At 38.4% G+C, this 19,900-nt stretch overlaps 1 protein-coding gene across 2 annotated transcripts in view; it reads left to right on the top strand.

Moving 5' to 3' along the window:
• LOC114031543 (connector enhancer of kinase suppressor of ras 3) overlaps window positions 1-19,900 on the top strand; it is a 113,445-nt gene that overhangs the window by 1,192 nt on the left and 92,353 nt on the right. The gene's annotated exons all lie outside the window — the stretch shown is intronic.

Raw genomic sequence — 19,900 nt, 5'->3', positions numbered from 1 at the left:
GCCCAGGTCCGCAGTTCGGCAAAACTTTTTTTCTCTGCTGGCCTTTCCTTGACCGGCCACGGCTCGGGCCGGCTGCGCTCGGACTCGGCAGCCCTCCCCTGAGCAGCCCCTGTTGGTTTAGTTCTGGCCTTTAGAGGCACAACGCACCTTTTGTGTGGGTGGCTCGAGTCGCTCCTCGTAAAAGGCACCCTGTCCAGAACAACCCAGAGAAACGAGAAGGCTGTGTTTAGAAGGTAAAGAAAGAAAGCGTGCTTCTGGCTGGCTGCTTTATTCACTTTTCTCGGCGAAAACTTGCAAACTGCGCTACGTTAACTTTGTAACGTTTCGCCTCGCTAGTAACCCTGACCCCAGGAATTCGGAGCACTAACTGTCTTTTGTCTTTAGCTCTGGGAGGGTGTAGTTGCCGGGAGAAAGTTGCATTCCTGTGCTGTGGTTGGGGATTGAAAATGAAGAGAAAGAACTTTCCATCTGTTTTAAGACCGGGAGAATATCTATTTGTCGCCTGTTGAAACTGCCTTAGAGGGTAGGAGGAGTATGTCTGTTTAGGGACTAGGACCTCGGCAGTTCTTCTGGAGCCCGTGTTAGTCACTTCCACTCTGGGTTGACCTGCAGCCTATGCGGCATCTCCCTGGGGCTCCTAGGGAGACCGCGAAGAAGGCTACTTAAGCCTCTTTTGTAGAGTGGGCGGGCTCTATCCGAAAGAACTGTGCTGCCCCTTTTACCCCAAGGATGCTTTGCTCCACTCTCCTGGGTATCCTTTCTCATGACAGGATCAGACTTTGGATAAGCTTTTAAGACTTCGTCTCTCCCGTGGGTGTGACCACAATTAAAACTATTAACCTCTTCTGGTAATTGCTGTGTTTCATGCATCCAGTGGTATACCTGAGTAAGGATTGGAGCCATAGATTATTAGAGCTGGGACTTGAAATCCCTCCCTCTTATTTTACAGATGAAGAAACTGAGACTCCCCTTCCAGAAGCCTTCCCTGATTTCTCTAAGTTTAGGTCATGTGGACATGTGTTTGTTTCCATAGAAGGTAGTAAGCTCCTTGAAGACAGGCAGTTTTCAGTTCAGATTTTTTGTTCTTTGTTTTTGTTTTTTAGGGGAGGCAACCCAGGCTAGTGGAATGAGTGTTGTTGGATTTCGTATACAAGAACCTGCATTCAAATCTGGATAGCTCACTCAAAACTGGACTTGAAGTCAGGAAGACTTTGGTTCAAATCCCACTTAATGTATTTACTAGTTTTGTAACCCTGGGCATATCCCTTAGCCTTATGCAGCCTTAGTTTATTAATCTGTAAAATGGGGTAAGAATAGTGTTTACTTGTGGTTGTGGTGGTCAAATGAGATAATGTATGTAGAATGCTGTACAAATCTTAAAGCTTCTGTAAAGGTTAGCTATTAGGATTGACTCATTTGTAAAAGGAGGTGGTTAGATTAGCTCCAAATCTGTAATCCTATGACTATCCACAGTAGCTCCTTAATAAATAAATAGCTGTTATTAACATACATAGTGTAGGATTGGTTTTAGTGTTAAGACTTGGGTTCAGGTCCCAAGTGTGTGATTCATACTAGTCTTTAGGCTCTAAACTGTGTTAACAGGTCTGAATTAGTGGAGGGAGTTCCCACCTCTGGGAGTTCCCTATATAGATGAACTCTCAGATTTAGGGGAAGAAATATACAGGGTGATAGGTATACAAAGGCAAAAATGAAACAATGCTTGTCCTCATGAAGCTTACAGTCTACTGGAGGGGTGTCTTCAGAACTCTTAACTGGATTCCATATCTCTTTAACCTAAGTTCATAGGATTTGAAACACAAAAAAAACTACCTTTTTTTTTAAACAGTTTCAGAAGCTTGCTATAGACATAGTTTTTACAATTCTTGGATTTGTAGTTATTACTAACATTCCGTCTACCTACTAGTAAATTGCCTTATATAAATACCAGTTAATGGGTTAGGGCAGCTAGGTAGTGCAGTGGATAGAGCACAGGGGTCAGGAGGACCTGAGTTCAAATCTGTCCTCAGGTATGTGCTAGATGTGTGATCCTGGGCAAGTCACTTCACTCTTTTTGCCTCAGTTTCCTCATATGTAAAATGAGCTGGAGAAAGAAATGGCAAACCACTCCAGTATCTTTGCCAAGAAAATCCCCAATAGTATCACAAAGAGTGGGACACAACTGAACAACAAATTAAAAGGTTAACTCTTACTGAGCAGCCACAGACTTAACTCTGCCCTTTCTACTTGTATGTCACATTACCACGTAACAGGCTTGCAGTGAGATAATCCTCTATTACATGAATGTATCACAGTTTGTTTAGCCATTCTCAAATTGATGGACATCTACTTTATTTCCAGCTCTGCTAAAACAAAAAGTGCTATCTGGAGTATATGGAACCTTTCTTTTTATCAATGACCTCCTTAGGGGATATACCTAGCAGTGCAATCCCTAGGTCAAAGGGATGGATGTTTTAGCCACTTTGTTTGCATAGTTCCAAATTGCTTTTCCGGCTGGTTCTACTATTTCATAGCCCCACCAACAGTATACTCGTGTGACCTATCTTTCCCATAACTCCTCCAACACTGACTATTCCCATCTTTTCTGACCTTTGGTCTTGACTGCAACTGGGGAAATTTATCACATCCTGTAGGACGTGTGTATGTGTATTTGTTTGCCCCTTGGGACCAGGGTGGTGGTGATGGTTGTGGGTGTGGTGAAATGGGAGGGGGGGGTGTAAATTTGCATCCTGTTATGTTTGTTCAGTGTGATCAATTGAAAAGGAAGAGCAGATTAAAATATTTTTGGCATCAGGTTGCCTTGACATTATGACAAACTAAGATTTCTGTCTGAAGAAAGTTCCCTGCCAACCTGAAAGAGCATTTATTTGTAGCACAATACGTCTGTGTCCTAAGGCCTGAGCACTGATTAGGTTGCATACCTGTGGTCAGCACTTGGCAACTTTTCTAAATAATACTGCCTCTTTGGACTACCAGTACAGTGACACAGAGTGACCTGGATTATTTCAGTGTTTAAGCCTACACTGCCGTAGAAGGGAAAGTCAAAGTATATAGCTAATTCGTATATTAAAAAGTTCTTCTTTCCTAGGTTGCAATGGCTTGCCTTTTTTCTGAAACCCTATTTAAAACTTTTAAAATTTCTAACAATATAAAACATTGTTTTGTGCACACTTATTTACTGCTGACTTTTTAGTCTGTCTTTTGTATTACTTCTCCATCTCCATTTTATAGTATGACATATTTCCCCTGAGAAGCAAGTTTCATGAAGATTTTGCTGGTGCAATATAATGCATGGACTCTAATAGAGTCCTTGGGATTATGAACTTCATGGAAATCCTTAGATTAGAAAAACAGCATTGATTGAAGTGAGCTTGGACAAAATCCACAATTCAAGCTTCTGTGGATGATATTAGACTTATGGTTGAAAAATCAGGGCTGATATCAGTGAGAATTGGTTCATCTAGCTTCTGATAAAGGTGTTCATTCTCACCAAGTGGTATCCTCACAAGTAGAGCTGGAAGAGAGACCTTAGAATCACCTCGTTAAGCCTCAATTTTCTCATCTGTAAAGTGAATTTAGATGGCTTCTGAGGGCTCCTCCCCTAGATCTATGATTGTATGATGTCACCTCTGTTCCTGCTCTGAATTGGCTCTTCCCTGGACCTGGAATGCACTTCTTCCTCATCTCTATGTCTTAGAATCCTTTATTTCTTTCAAAACTCAGCTCAGGCTTTACAACAGAACCAATTAGTACATTGAAACAATACTCTTACATTCATATACCACAGCTTATTTAGCCATTCTCCAGTTTCCAGGTCTTTGCTAAAATAAAAGTGCTATTTTGGAGTATATGGAGCCTTTCATTTTATCAGTGACCTTCTTGGGTTATGTGCCTAGCAGTGGAATCCCTAGGTCAAAGAAGATAGATAGACATTTTAGCCACAATTCCAAATTGCTTTCCAGGCTACTTGTACAATTTCACAGTCCCATCAATTCATGTCCTTATTTTTCCCATAACCCCTCCAACATCGACTATTCTCATCTTTTCTGACCCTTGGTCTTGACTGTAACTGGGAAAATATCCTTAGAACTCTAAATAATAGTAACTCAATTAAAGTTCACTAAAGTGCTATTTGTAGAGACTAATCTGTTAGATTTTGAGGTGGATTTCTTTTCTTTTCTTTCTTTTTTTTTTTTTTTAGGCAGGTGGGGTTAAGTGACTTGCCCAGGGTCACACAGCTAGTAAGTGTCAAGTGTTTCGTCAGAGATCACATTTGAACTCAGGGCCAGTACTCTATCCACTTGTGTTCCATTCTGTGAATTAAAAAAAAAATGCTTCAGTGACCCTTTTCTTTCTTCTTGGCAATGCTGTCACTAGCTCTTTCTCCCTCCAAATACCCTCTCAATAGAAAAAAAAAAGTAAAGCACAATCCTTGTGATAAATATGCATAGTTAAGCAAAACAAACCCACACTTTTGCCATGTTCAAAAATGTGTGTCTCATTTTGCACTTTATTTCAATCTGTTGTTCTCCAAAGAAGTAGGTAGCATCGGGCATACACTCCTTAGGGAATTCCTTGCCTTTTTTTTTTCCCCACATAGGAATTTTCTCTTTGAACTTTAGAATTTTCTTGAGATCTTTGAGTGTATTGTGGGCTCATTCCCCCTCTTGAATTTTAGACCATTGGCTCCTTCCTCTGACCTTCTTGAAACCTGCCACCTCCAAATGTAAGGTGCATGTCATACATGCCAGGCTTTCTAACAAATTTTGAGATGGAGTGTTCAGCTCCCACTAGGGAGTCTCATAACTTCTAACCTAGCAGCCAGCTCCTCTTTGTTGATAAGAATCAGATCCAGAATAGCAATTCCCATTATGGGTTCTTTCATGGTTTGAAGGATGATCTGATTATGATCATTAAGGCAAGTCAGGAATATTAGCTGCTCTGATTTTAGCAGAGTGAGAACTCCAACTGATGACTAGATAATTGAAGTCTCCAGTCATTACTATATTATGATGTGATTCCATGCCAGGCTTGAAACTGGTTTCCCAAACTCTTTATCTCTTCTCTTTGTTTGGGTGGTCTGTAGTGTATTTCTATGACTCTTCTTCTGTTTTTACCTTTGGTCTTCAACCAGATACCCTCTACAGGTGGTTTTTGATATTATTTATAAATTTTTTCTTAAAATACAATGCCATTTACCACCTCCCAACCTTTTACTTCCATTCCCCTTCCCAACCTGTTTAGAGGTAGCTGGAGGTGTAGTAGATAGAATGCTGGGCCTGGAGCCAGGAAGACTTGAGATTAAATCTGGCCTCAGACACATATTAGTTGTGTGACTGTGGGCCAGTCACTTAACCTCTATTTGCCTCAGTTTCCTCAATTGTAAAATGGAAATGATAATAATACCACTTACCTCCTAGGGTTTTTGTGATCAATGAGATATTTGTTTTAAAAAAATTTTGTAGTACAATGCCTGACACATAGTGAATGCTATGTAAATGCTTCTTCCCCCTTATTGTTCCTTTTGAATAAGGATTCCTAGCACCATGTTGCACAAAATGAGTTTCACCCCACCAATATCAGTGGTAGCTATAGTGTGAGATTTGCTTCCTTGCATTTCTTTGTAGTTTGGTTTTTATTAATGGCTTCTTTCTTGGATTTTTGTTTCCTGTGATACTCTTCATATATTATGGTTACTCTGGAGAAGGTGGGTGGGGTAACAATACTAGCTGACTTTCATCTAGCGCTGTGAATTTTGTAAAGATTTTTAGATACACTCTTTTGATCCTCACAACAACTCTATGAAGTAGGTGCTATTATTATCCCCATTTTTATATTCATGTTTATGTGTTGCCATTTCTTTCCTTTCTTTCTTTTTCTTTAAAGCCCCTTTGATTCAATTTGTGCGATTCCAGGCAAATACATCCTCATCAATCTTTATTAGTTTTTATTCCACCAATGGAGAGGAGCTGGTTATTCTCATAGTTCCGTATTGTAGTCCAAAAATCCAAATCCCATTCTCAGATGGGATTCTTATCTTAACCAGCTGTTCTCTTTAAAAATCTGCCTTTTTTTCCCCTGAAGTCCTTGTTTTTAAAGGGCAAGTAATACAGAGAAAAAAACCACTTGTATCTACAAGTTCTTCTATTTCTTGTCCCAAACTTCATAATGTTTCTTAAAGCTTTCTAGATCCCTTCTGGCAGTGTCCTTGGTGCCTAAAGTGAATCACCAGAAGTAGGTAATATTCATCTGGTTTGGCAAGATTCTCTATCAAGCCCTGGATACGTGCCCTGGGAAAACAGCAGATCTCTCTACTGTTCTGAGAGTCACCAGCCTTCACTCCTCCTCAGATGGCCCTACACATCCTTTTATTCTCTTGAAATGAGCCTCATATTTAATTAGTTCCAAATTTTCAGTGGTGGGACTTTCTTTGCTCATCTTTGACGTTATTCTGTCTTCCACAGGTTAGGATTCTCCTCCTGCTCTTTGTGCCTTTGACCCTTGGTTTTCACATTGAAATCCTTTCATTTTGGGGACTCTTCTCCCAAGACAACTTCATTTTCTCTGATGGAGAAGGCTTTCCTTAAGTCCTTTTACCCAGCTTTTCTAGCAGGAAGCCCAACCTGCACTTCGAGCTACCATAGGTAGCAGTAACTTGGCCCATTGTAGAAATACAACCATGGTGCCCTCTGTGCAAGTCACTTCAGAATTTGTTCTGCTTTTCATACTTGCTAGAAGTGAGATTCTCAGTCTTTGTTATTGTTGTTGGTTTTGGCCAGTAAAACCCTTGGAGAATTATTGTGGCAAATTGCTTGTTTGGTGAGGAAGTGGGGTAGATTAGTTTTCTGCAGAATTATCATTCTGCTCATCTTATAAGGGTCTTGACATTCACACCCTCTCCTTTCTCTTTCTAACCTTGTTTACCTGGTCTGCAATCTTATTTTACCAACAACCTCCTTTTCCCTTTCTCTTCTTCTTAATCTTTTTTATCCTCTTTTGCCAGACTTTCTGCTTGAATTCCTCTTGGATTTTCCTCCTTCAGCTTCTCCAAAATCTTGCCAAATTTCCCCTCCCCAGTTTTAATTTCTAATTTTTCCATAATTAATTTGACAAGCATTTATTAAGTACCTTCCATATGCCAGAGCATACAAAGACAAAAATAAAACCATCTCATTCCTCAAAATGTGTGTGAGAGAGAGAGATGACAGGAATATAACTCCAAATCTGTATCTTTTTACTTTTATTCATGACAGTGTACCAGGAAGGAAGAGAATAAACATTTTTATAGCACCTACTGTGTGCCAGACACTATGCTAAGCATTTTTTTTTTTAAACAAATATTATCTCTTTGGATCCTTGAAACAACCCTGCAAGGTAGGGACTATTATTATACCCATTTTACGGTTGATGAAATTGAGGTAAACAGAGGTTAAGTGACTTGCTCAGTGTCACAGAGGTAGTAAATATCTGAATTCACATCGGAACTCTAGTCTTGCTGACTTCAAGCCCAGCACTCTATCCACAGTATCCCCTATCTGTGAAGGTAATAGGCTATTACGGGAGTCAAAGAAATGATGGAAGTTTCTGCCCTCAGGGGAATTGCCATTTAAAGGGAGAAGGTAACAATACTAGCTGACATTCATGTAGCACTTTGAAGTTTGTAAATTTTTTTTAGATGCGTTATTTTTTGACCTTCACAATAACTCTGAATTAGGTGCTATTATTATCCTCATTTTATAGATGAGGGAACTGAGGCTCAGCTTGAATAACTTGCTGTTAGATGTTTGAGTTAGGATGGGAATGCAGGCCTTTCTGACCCCCAAACCAGCACTCTAGTAATTATAGCATACTGCCTTTTATTAGCATTGTAATGAGGTTCTGATACATTTGTTCGTTTAGAAGTAGTAGTTATACCCTGGGTTCTGGAATGTCTTTAAAAACTCATCTAGGGTTTTGATCTTGAACTTTGAAGAAATTTTCTTCAGATCGTTCTTTTGTTTTAAAGTTGAAGTTAAAAGTGGTTGGATAAATTAGTTTAGGCTTCAAAGTTTTGTTAGACCTGTATTTTTTTTTTCTTTAAAAAGGTTTTTTGTATTCACATGCTTCGTTCATGTCATTCTTTTCTGGAGCATTCTGCTGTGTGCTCTGCTTTCTGAAGCTGCTCATCTGCCTGTGAATGGGGCTTTTGTGAAAGTGGGACAGAACCCAGTTTGTTTGCTTTTGACATCAAGTAGTTGATCAAATAATTTTTGCTCTACTGTCAGAAGGTCAAATGTGTTCTTAAAACTAAAATTTTCTTTTAAACCTTAATCAGCCAGTTTTCAAAATTAGGAAATAGGGCCAAACCTCAAATTCTTCTAAAGCCTAATGCCAGAAATGTTTTGGTTGTGTAGAATTTGAACCTTTGTCTAATGGAATCACATTGTTTTCCATACTGTTATTGGGAAACCCCTCTATGTTACGCAACGGAAAAACGTGCAAAATGTGGATCTGAATCATACTTTCCTGAGGAAAAACCTTTTTTTGAAAGGAAACATTCCATTTCCTTGTTTTCAGTTGCTTGGAGATGGGGAGGTATCTTCACTTGTGTCCTTTTAGGGAAAGAGGGTTTAGATTTCTTCAAATATGCATTAATTGAACCCTTTTTTTTCTTGGCTTAGCCTAAAATGCGTTTTCATTCATTTCATTTGTTCCTGGCCTTGGTCATTTTACATTACTGTGGCTTGAGACAACCAAACATATATTACTTTCAGGGATTTGCTCCCTGAAACAGTGAAACAGACTAATGTACAGTGGCCCAGACTTCATGAAACACCTGTTAACAAGTTGTCAGCACCATCTTAACATAGATTCCAACTGGAGCCTTCAACTAACCATTAACAGATGACACTTGTATTGGTAACATTTGTAAAAGAAATGCTTAAAATTGCTGGGGACAAGTATTAAAGATAAATATTTGTTACTGTTAAGACTTTCAGGCACACAATTATAAAGTAGCTTGATATTATCTCTTCTTAGGCCTGGTTGGAGTCTATTTTCTCTAGTAAAAAAGTTTATTTATTGAAGGGGAGTGCTGTTAAAGAATGATCTGTTTGGAGGTAAGGAGATCATTATCTCTGCCAAGGAGAACTGGATTAAGGTGCTGGCAACATATAAGAGAGGGACCTTAACTCTTAAATATTTGACTTTTTTTTTTTTGACTAGACCTCTGCATCCATCTAGGGAACTCTCTCTACTGAGAGAATATATCTTCCCTGCAACTTAATTTATCTCTTCGTGTTACTGAGAGTTTAAGTGACTCACCCAGGGTCACACAGCCAGCATGTGTCAGAGGCTGGATTTGAACCTACATTTTTCTGACTCCAAGGCCAGCATGATGCTTCCTGTGATCAATTTACTTAGCTTTAAATACTTTTTTAAAATTTGTAATTAAAATCACTTTTTGATGAGTGAGCACATGGGATAGGAAGGAGACTTTCTTGGTAAAAGTTTTCTGAGTTGATTTTGATCACTGCTTCTCTAAGAATATAAACTTTGTTCTCTTTCTGGGTTCATTTATTGGTTCTTGCCTGGAGAGAAGGCCTTGATCATTTGCTCAGTACTGAAGGTCTATTTTAGGTGTATAGTGTCAAAAAAAAAAAGCCACTCTTCATCGAACTTTCCACCTATCCCCAAAATCCAAAATGCAAAAGACCTACCCAACCAAATAAACCTACCCAATCAAAAAACCCCAAACCAAACCAAACTAAAAAACCCTCCAACCCAGCAAGCAAAAAATGTGATCCAATTTTCTTGAAGTAAATCAGTTGATTTTGCATAAATGAGCTATGTGCTAGGAGTATTCATTAAAGACCTTCTATACTTCAACTTAAAATGTTTTTTTCTTAAAACCGTTTCCCTCCCTCGTCTATTAATTCCTTTCAGTTAGCTTAGCAAGAAAGAGAAACCACAAGTAAATGGAAAATTTTTGAAAGTAAAATCAGATTTATTTAATCGTTCAACAGTACTAACCTTTGGTTATACTAAATTCCTCCCCCAATTAAAATTTTTTTTTTGTTGTTTTTTTTTTTTTTGTTGTAGGGATCAGGCAGGTGAAAAGAATCCTGAGCTTTGTTTTTGAAGTTTCCAGGTCACTTAGAACAGAAATGCTACTTCTCTCTCAATATTAATCGTTTGCAAATTGATCTTTGTAGTGGAGGAGCATATGTACAGCTCAGCTATTTATTCATTCCCCTTTTCAAATTTACTACACAAGTCCTCAGGAATAATATTAGTCTGTTTCTTGTAGGTTTTGGGTTCTAAAAGATTACAAAAAAAAAAAGAAAGAAACCTAGTGTTTGTTTAGATTTTTTGGAGCCGTTAACACCCTGGGCTAATATCTCCATTAAAAATCTTCAGAAGGAATGTAAAGCACTTAACCACATGGTATTATTTTCATTGATATATACACATATATGTGCATATGTCTATTATGTGTATGCATATATGTATACACACGTGTATGTGTATATATGTACACATATATGCATGTACATATACATGTATGTGTGTGTGTGTGTATATATATATATATATGTCACTTGAGTTCTATTCGGTGAGCCGTATAAGACTTCATGAATGACAGGAGAAACTGTAGAAGGGATTTATTAGAGCAACTGAAATATTCTGTTATGTAGTCTTAAAACTCTTCACCTTCATTGTATTTCCAAATTCTTTTTCCAGTTTGTCCCAACAGCAATGTAAATAGGCTTTCTTGTTTATTGCTGGGTTAGGCTTATGAGAATATATATTTTTTACATTATATATATATGTACATATATATGTATATATGTGTACATATATATGTATATATATGTACATATATATATACATATATATATATAATTTATCTTAGTTGATGATCCTAAATCAACTTTTTCTGAAACACAATTTAAAAAAAAATTTTATCTCAGGTCTAGGTAATATAGCTCTTTAAAGTTCAACAGAGCACTTTGTTGACAACAGTTTTGTGATATTGGTAAAAATACTGTTTTTTTTCCTGTTTCACAGATGATAGAACTGAGACTCAGAAAGTTTAAGTCATTTGACCACAGTCAATTAGCTAATAAGATTCAAGGGTTAGCTCCATGGCTTCTGACTCCTATTCCAATGTGATCAATGAGGAGTTGCATTTGTAATCACAATTGATGAGGTGAGGGGAAGATATCTAAAACATTAACCATAGTTCCCTGAAGCAGCTAGTTTGGGTTGACATTTAGTTCCAGAGATTTCATGAGACCGTTGACTTGGAACTCAGGACACATTTCACCGTAGACGCTTATTCATGAAAAAACAAAACAAAAAAATCCCACCATGCTCTTTTGCAGGGGACTATGTTAGGTGACGGGGGAGAAACAATATCAGTACCAGATTTTAGGAAGCTTGTAATAGAGGCTAAAAGAGAAAAACATAAATAACCATAAGGAAGGGGATGATGTGACAAATGAGAGCTATGAGAGTTCAGAGGCAGTCAGGGTCATTTTCAGTGGGTGGCAAGAAGAAGAGATAACATTTGAATTGGACCTTGAAGGGTGGACAAAATTTCTATCATTTTGTACAACCAAAATGGGAAAATATTAGGTCACTTGTTCTCTAATTTGTTCTTTGATATTCTCAGTTTTGCTGTTACTCTGGGGGATGATGTGGGCCATAGCCCAGTTAGAATAGGCCAATTTCTGGATGCTGTTGGTTAATCCTCTGGTTTCCTTGAGCTCCTGAAACCATACTTCCCTAGCCCAGTTCCTTCTGGGAGTCCTCTGTTTCTTTCCTTTTTTTCCCCCCTGCCTATCACTTAATATTAATTATCACCAACTTTAATCTAACTCTTTTCCTCTGTTCCAATACTCTCAGATGCATAGTTTGCTTTCTGGTTTATTTTTTAAGTGCTTATTTTCAAATTAGAAATGTTATGCAGTTGAGAGGCTTGTTGTGATTTGCAAATTGCTGTGAAAAGTTTCTGTACGCAGTTCCCTCAAAGTTATCCCAAGTAAGAGGCAGCACGTAGAGATAACTAGGTCACTGCTTCCAGCACACAGAGTGAGCTTGTAACCACAAGTAGGATAGTGTAGCAAGAGGTCACTGGAGGGCATCCAAGAACTAAAGGCAGGTACAGAAGAGCAGGATGGAGGCCATCAAAACGGCTCACCTGGCCATGGTTGTAGTTCAGGTTGGGATGTGGTTCCTAGAAGTTAAGGGACTTAATTTAGGGGCATTAAGTAAAGTTAACACTATTTGAAGACCTCTGAGCAGGTGCATGGAGGGTAACATTCATGAGCCCCAGGGTCTTAGAATTTAGAGCTGGAAGATACCACAGTCATCTAGTCTAGCCCTTCCCTTTACAGATCAGGAAACTGAGGCCTGGAGAGGTTAAGTGACTTGTCCAAAGATGCGCAGATGGTGAGTTTTAAAGGTTGTGGACCCGGGTCTTTTGTCCTGAAAGTCAGTGATCTTTCCACTGCATTATCTTACCTTTTCTCCAGTTCAGCAAATTGGAGAACAATGAGTAGATGTTTTATTAAGTACTTACTGTGTTGCAGAGCACTGTGCTAAGGGAGATGAAAAGTTGAGATTCCTACAGAAGAGTCTAAAGCCAGACCCTGGGACAGAGTCCAGAGTTTAACATATCAGAGTCAAATAACAGGTACGACAGGAACATCCATGCTGTATTGTTCCTACAAGCTCTCAAATGCCTTGACATTCCCCAACCCTCACTTTTTTTTTTTTTTTTTGGGTGGCCAGGAGTTAAAAGTCCCTTCCCTTAAACAATTGTCTGGGGAATTAAACACTACTCAATACAAGAAGATTCCTTTATGATCAATTCGGTCTCCTAAAGTCAAGTTAACAGATTGTTAGAAGAGGTCATGGTTAAACTTTGAGATCTGACAACCAACTTTAGCTAATTGGGCATCAATGGTAATAGCTGATCTTTAGTGTTTTAAGATTTTCAAAATGCTTTATGTTCTCATTTGTTCTTCTACAACAGTTGTGGAGGTAGGTAGTGCAAATATCGACATCCCAATTTTTGCAGATGAAGAAATTGAGACTCAGGGGTCATACAGCCAGTCAATATTGAGGGCAGGATTCAAATCAATACACCAAGCTACCTTGCTATTAGAAGGGACCAGCCAGAAAATGACAGCTTCCTTGTGATTTGTGCAATCCAGAATACTCTGGCTTCTTATAATTTCTATTAAGAATTCCAAATCAGCAATGATATTCAGACATTACAGTTGTTTCTAATAATCTTCTCTGTGGTCTTAGAATGTACCTCCGTGTCTAACTATTTTAGCTTCAGGTAATGAAGGTGAGGACAAAGAAGCATGTCATTGGAATATACTCTTCATTAATAGAGGTCTTAGAATAATAATTCTTTGTTATGAGTACTATTAATGTAGTGTTTTGTGGTGTTTTGTTTTTTTTTGCTTTATGGTGAGGCAATCGGAGTTAAGTGACTTGCCCAGGGTCACACAGCTAGTAAGTGTTAAGTGTCCCAGGCTGGAGTTGAACTCAGGTCCTCCTGACTCAAGGCTAGAGCTCTATTCACTGCGCCACCTAGCTGCCCCTTAATGTAGTATTTTAAACAGAATATACAATTAATCTACAGCTCTTTGCATTTGTAGAGCAATGATTGATATTCGTAATGACATTATCTTCATGCGCCCTCTGAATTCTCAAAAAGAAAATTGTTGTATGTTTGTTACTATTTTGTTACTTGTTGTATATTGTTACATTTCAGTTTTTTGAAAACCAGTTAGCTAGTTATGTTGTTTTATTGTTGTTCAGTCATTTCAGCCATGTCTGACTCTTTGTGACCCCCTTTGGGGTTTTCCTGGCAAAGATACTGGAGTGGTTTGCTGTTTCCTTCTCCAGCTCATTTGACAGATGAGGAACTAAGGCAGACAGGGTTAAGTGACTTGCCCAGGGTCACACAGCTAGTAAGTGGCTGAGGCCAGAGTTGACTCCAGGAAGATGTCTTCCCGATTCTAGGCACAGTGCTTTATCCACTGCACCACCTAGATGCCCTGGGAAAACAGTGTATGGATAAAAGGAGTTTGAATAAAAGTCTGGAGGGTGCCCCTTATTTATGGTTTCGGATTTACACCAATTCTCTAGCCAGGAATCAGACACAGATCTGAGCACCACTTGTTTCTGCTTCCTCCCTTCCTCCACCTTTGGAGAAAGGGGATATTTATTGTATGAAGGAACATCAGCCGGGCTGACGGAGAGCTTTGGTTAGATTTGGCTGCTTCCTTCAGTTCATTCTCCTTTATGAGGGCCAAGGAGTTAGAGCTCTTGGTTGCATTGGTGAACTCATTCACCAGACCCTGGAAGATGGTTGGTCTCGAGCAACTAGATTGCTCTGTTGCCCTGTGTGGGGGGAGCCCCAGTGGGAAGTAGTGGGAAGGGGGATAGTGCTGTTGGTAATAGGGTTTGCCATGACCTGAAGGGGGTTGGTTCTCTCTAGTAACCAAGTAGATGATTGCAAAGATATGATTCATGATGTTCATCCTCATCACCTTTTTGCCCTTGTGATGACCTAAGGATTTTGACCAGCTTCTCCAATGTTGGGCATTGCTGTTTTAAAACGCTTATGGTACCCTGCACCGTGGGAGAGGTGCCATAGTCTTGTGAGATGGCATTTATTGGTATGTTGTCTTGTGATCCACTTCTCAAACGAGCTTGATGCTAGGTGCAGCAGATGCTATTGCCTCAATATTGGTTTGTCAGAGGCTAAAGGCTCTTGTGCAAATGATGGGATTAGAATCAAGACTTGAGAGTTTGCTCCTTGACTTGCATATAGTGGAAAAGAGTGGAAGGTTTCAAGCGGTGTCATCTAATTTGATAACAATAATGATGTATAAAACTAGTTGAAAGAAAGTTAAGGGAAGAACCAAACTGAACAGTCAACTTTGGAGCAGTTAAGGATGAAATTAGGAGCAAAGATTTTTATAACAAACTATTCATCATCAGTGAAAATAGAGGCACGTTTGAATTTGAACATCACAGTGTCAGATGTGCTTATAGAAATGGCATATGAGGAGTCATTATTGTACTTGCCCTCTGCTTCTTATAGTACCAGATTTTCTGGAAGACCCTATTTAAGAAAGCAAACTACAATTTTTAAATGGGGTTTTGAAAAATGAATGTTTTAATTTGTTGGTGAAGGGTGTTAGAAAATACGGGAAATAAATTTTTAAAAAATACGATCTTTGGACCCACAGCAAGTAAATAATTCTGAACTTGTTTTAAGGACTTAGGTAGATTGATGACAAGTATAGAAACTGATCTTTTTTTTTTCCCCTCAAAAGACCACAGGAAGAATCCATTAGGAAAAAAGTGTAAGACTTGTAAAATGTACTTATTTTATATGTTCTCTTATACATATGAAACTCTTGTTTTGGGGTATCCTTTTTTCCCCTTTGAAAAATGAATGACAGTAAGTTCATGCCTGTTGTTGTTAAGAACAAGAAATATTAATTATAGTCAGTAACTGAAAATATTTAAAAATATGCTTTATTTCAATTTTATAGCCAGCTCTATAGGAGATTGGGGCTAGTGGAGGAAGACAGAAGGAAAAGAAGAGAGGGAACAAATAGCGTAGAAGAATGAACTTTGGCCTGAGAGTGAGATCTGGGCTCTGCCCTGCTCCATAGCATGTGGGCTTGGCTAAATTGCTTCCCTGGTCATCAGTTTCCTCTTCTCTAAAATGAAGAGGTTGGACTCGGGGGTGGGGAACCTGCAGCCTGTTGAGGCCGTGTGACCCTCTAGGTCCTCAAGGTCCAATTTTGGATTTAGTCAAAGGGCTGAACTTGAGGACCTAGAGTACCACATGTGGCATTGAAGCCGAAGGTTCCTCACTCCTGGACTGGATGATATTTTCGAGCTTTAATATGCTGAGCTTACGAAATAAAGACACGTGGAAAGAGTATTGAACTTGGATTCTGTGGACCTAGGTTTAAATCCTGACTTTCACTTAATTGGTACCAGGGTGACCTTGTCCAAACAAGTCATTCATTCTCTGAAGGCTTCACTTTGTTTACTCATAAAATGAAAGATTTTGATGAGATGACCTCAAAGGATTTTTTAGCTTCTAAATATGCAACCCTATGAGAGGAAGAGGAAAAGAGAAGATCAGTGGGTGTTGAGATCTTTCAGTGTGTTATTTTTGTCTTACCTTGCCCTTGCCAAGTCCTAGGATGCTACTTAGAACAGAGAAGATGCTTCATAAATGCTTGTTGAATTGAAATTGTCTTTTGGGATTTATAACTATAGATTCTCATAGTCTTGAGTTTCTTTAGTCCTTAAATCTTTGGAGAGTCTTCTGAATGCAATAATCAAAGAAGCCAACAGGGATTGGGGAGAAGAAGGTTATTCTGCACAGTAGAGCTTTGTTTTTATTTTTTTTTTTGATAAAAACGTTATTTAAAAAAAGATAGAACTTTAGTGTCTTTTTCTTCTGGCTATCAAAGCTTCAGATTGGTGGGTTACTTGTCAATCAGACCTCAAAATCATCTTGTGAGACAATCTCATCGCCTTTACGGAGAGATGTATGAGTCACATACCTGATATACTGGATACAGAACTTTTCCCATTCATATTCACTTGTCTGGTGTTGAATATTCTTCTAAGAGCATACAGGTTACACTTAAAAACTTATAGGGCTTGGTTTTGACCTAGAAAAAAAAAAGACACCAAAAGTTCTAATGGGCATGTCTCTCTTTTAAACCATCTCTTTATTTTGCAAGGTTTTTCCATATTAGAAGGCGATGCTATCATAGACAATTCATTACCAGGATTAAACAGATAGGCAGCTTATGAGTACTGAGTTTTATCTGATAAAGACAAAGCTGTAGGATAGTGGGGTTGTGGTTTAAAAAATATCCCAGCTCTCTTGTATCATGTGTTAACATCTAACATTCATCTTTGAAAACTAGCATTTTCTCATGCATGTTTTTTAGTGATATTTAGAAGAGGGAAAGGGATGGGAATAAGCATTTATTCAGTACCTACTGTTTGCCAGATACTGTGCTGAGCATTTTACAAATATCATCTCATTTGCTCCTCCCAACAACCCTGGGAGGTGGGTGCTATTATTCTCATTTTACAGTTGAGGAAACTGAGGCGGCAGTTAAGGGACTTGCTCAAGGTCACATAGCTAGTAAATGTCTTAGACTGGTTTTGAACTCAGGTCTTCCAGGTTCTAGGCTAAGTACTCTATTCACTTAACTCCCTAACTTCCACGTTTTGGAGAATCGGGTCTCTTGGAAAACACTGATTTTGATAAAGATTCTCATCCTTTTGGAGGTTACTTCAAGCCATCTAACATCTTTGAGTGTATACTTTAGCAATTTGAGATATTTTTTTTTTTTTTAAAATCTAGCTGTGTGTGTGCCTGTGTGTATGTGTGAGAATATGCTTTTGTTTTGCAAACCTTGAGGCTGTATTCTGCTAGACTAGAAGTGGCTTTTGCAAAGCATTTTATTCAAACAATGTTGATGTTAGGTGATTTTGTAATCTTGTAACATGCAGGTTGATAATTTTCTCACATTTTTTGAATTTTTCCTTTTTTTTTTTAAGTTCTGAACTAAAGTTAAATAAGATGAGCAGTTCCATATACATAGTAGAACAGATAGTCCAGTTATACATGAAACTGTGAGTCTCTGTTAGGTGGAACTTGCTTTTCTTTGTAAATAATAATAAATTCAGCATGTTGCTTTCAAAGTTGCCCTGTTTGTAATGATTACATTTTCCCGAATTTTAGGTTGAGTTGAACTTGATGGGAGAGGCAGTGTGGCAAAATGGATAGAGAGTTGTTCTTGAAGTCAGAATGAACTGGGTTCAAATTTGGCCTCTGTAATCCTAGGCAAGTTACTAGACCACAAGTGTCAAACTCAAGTAGAAACAGGGCTGCTAAACCATATGTAAATTTCCCTGTGGGCCTCACATTGACCTAGAAAACCACATATTAATATAGTTTATTGTATTTTTATTTATTTTATTAAATATGTTTCAGTTCTATTTTAATCTGGTTCAGGCTGCCCTCTAGAGTGTTGTGGGCTGCATCTGGTGTTTGACAACCTTTGCTCTGGTCAACTTTCTAAGATGATAAATTGCGGAGAAGGTGATTACCTGCCTAGGTGGAGAATGTTTCCTTACCTGGGAGTTCCCCATACCAGGGAAATCACAGGTCCAGTCCCTATTAGAGAATGGTAGACAAGGAAACCTGGTCTTTAAAATCAGTCTAAGAGAAGCCTGGGGGGGAGGGGGAGAATAGAAGGGAGGGCAGATTAGGAGAAGGGGTTTTCAGAATGCAGCCATCTTGGGGTGGGGGGAGGGATGAGATGGGGAGAAAATCTGGAACTCAAAATCTTGTGTAAGTGAATGTTGAAAACTAAAAATAAATAAATTAATTTAAAATCAGTCTATCAAGGTGTAGTATTTTTTAAACCACTAAAACAAACAAAACCCAAATACAAAAAAAAAAAAGAAACAAAAAAAAGAGTAAATACAGTGAGAATTCAGGGAGAATGCTCAAGAAGAAACAGTTGCTTCCTTACATTTTAATTTGGGCAGATTTCTTGGAAGGGGTGGGTTTGAGATGAGTGATATATTAAGTAAATTTAATTTATGATCTCTTAGAGTTGGGGCACTCAAAGGGTCCTTTTCATCAAAGGATCTCAGCATTTTTATGAGTTAAACAGGAAATGAGGGTCAAATGAGAATGTAGCTAAAAGTCCTTCTGCAAACCTTAAAAATGCTGTAAAATGTCTGGAGTTTTTTTTTTCTTTGTACAGTTTCATATTAACATTTATTAATGGCCTACTATATACAAGGCACTATGCTAAATGCTGGGGATGCCAAAAGGATCAAGACAACCTTGGCCATCAAGGAGCCTACAATCTAACGGGGAGAGACCACAAGGAAACAAGTAGGTACAATCAGGCTACTTCTCGGATAAATAGGAGATAATCAAAAGGGGAAGGTACTGAAATTAAGAAGGGGCAGAGAACTTCCTACAGAAGGTGGGACTTTAGTTGGGACTTAACAGAAGTCAGGAAAGGCAGTATAGAGTGGAGGAGGGAGAGAGTGTTCTAAGCATGGAGGTCAGCCAGAGAGTGCCCAGAGTCAAGAGATGAAGCATCTAGTTCCTGGAACAGCCGGGAAGAGAACTGGAAAGGTAAGGACAGGCTGGGTTGTGTAGGGTTTGAATGCCTAATAGGATTTTATATTTGATTGTATTAGGGCTTTTAAGCAAAGGATTGATGATGATAAAGGTTAAAACTGACAATTTCATTGGATGAAATGAACCTTTTAAGTCACTTCATTTATTGGAATGTAGTTGAAGATATACGTGCTTGTTGTATAATGGGAGGATGTGATTTTTTTTTTCTTTTTGCATTAAGGAAGAATATAAAATTTTTTTTGGGAGAGAGGGAACAATATTGTTTGGCAAAACAAGCTTATAACTGTTAACATAGATTTTAGGAGTTTTGAGCGAAGAGATTCACATTTCCAATGTCATAACTTTTAAGTCAAATGAATCCAAATATATTTAGCCTTGTTTGATTTGATAAGTTCCAGATGCCTCCCACCCCCCAGTTGCTAATATTTTTTTTTTCTAAAAAATAATTTATTTATTTTTAGTTTTCAGCATTCACTTACATAAGATTTTGAGTTTTAAATTTTCTTCCTCTTCCTCTCCTCTCCCCAATCTGATATAGGCTCTGCTTACATTCATCTTAAGCATATTTTCACATTAGTCATGATGTATAGAAGAATTAGAACTAATGGGAGGAACCATGAGAAAGAAGAAATAAAACAGCAAAAAAAGAAAAGGAGAGCA

This window comes from Vombatus ursinus, unplaced genomic scaffold (genome assembly GCF_900497805.2).
Source record: "Vombatus ursinus unplaced genomic scaffold, bare-nosed wombat genome assembly UNPS02015175.1, whole genome shotgun sequence".
NCBI lineage: Eukaryota > Metazoa > Chordata > Mammalia > Diprotodontia > Vombatidae > Vombatus > Vombatus ursinus.
This window is presented reverse-complemented; position numbering and strand designations above follow the sequence as displayed.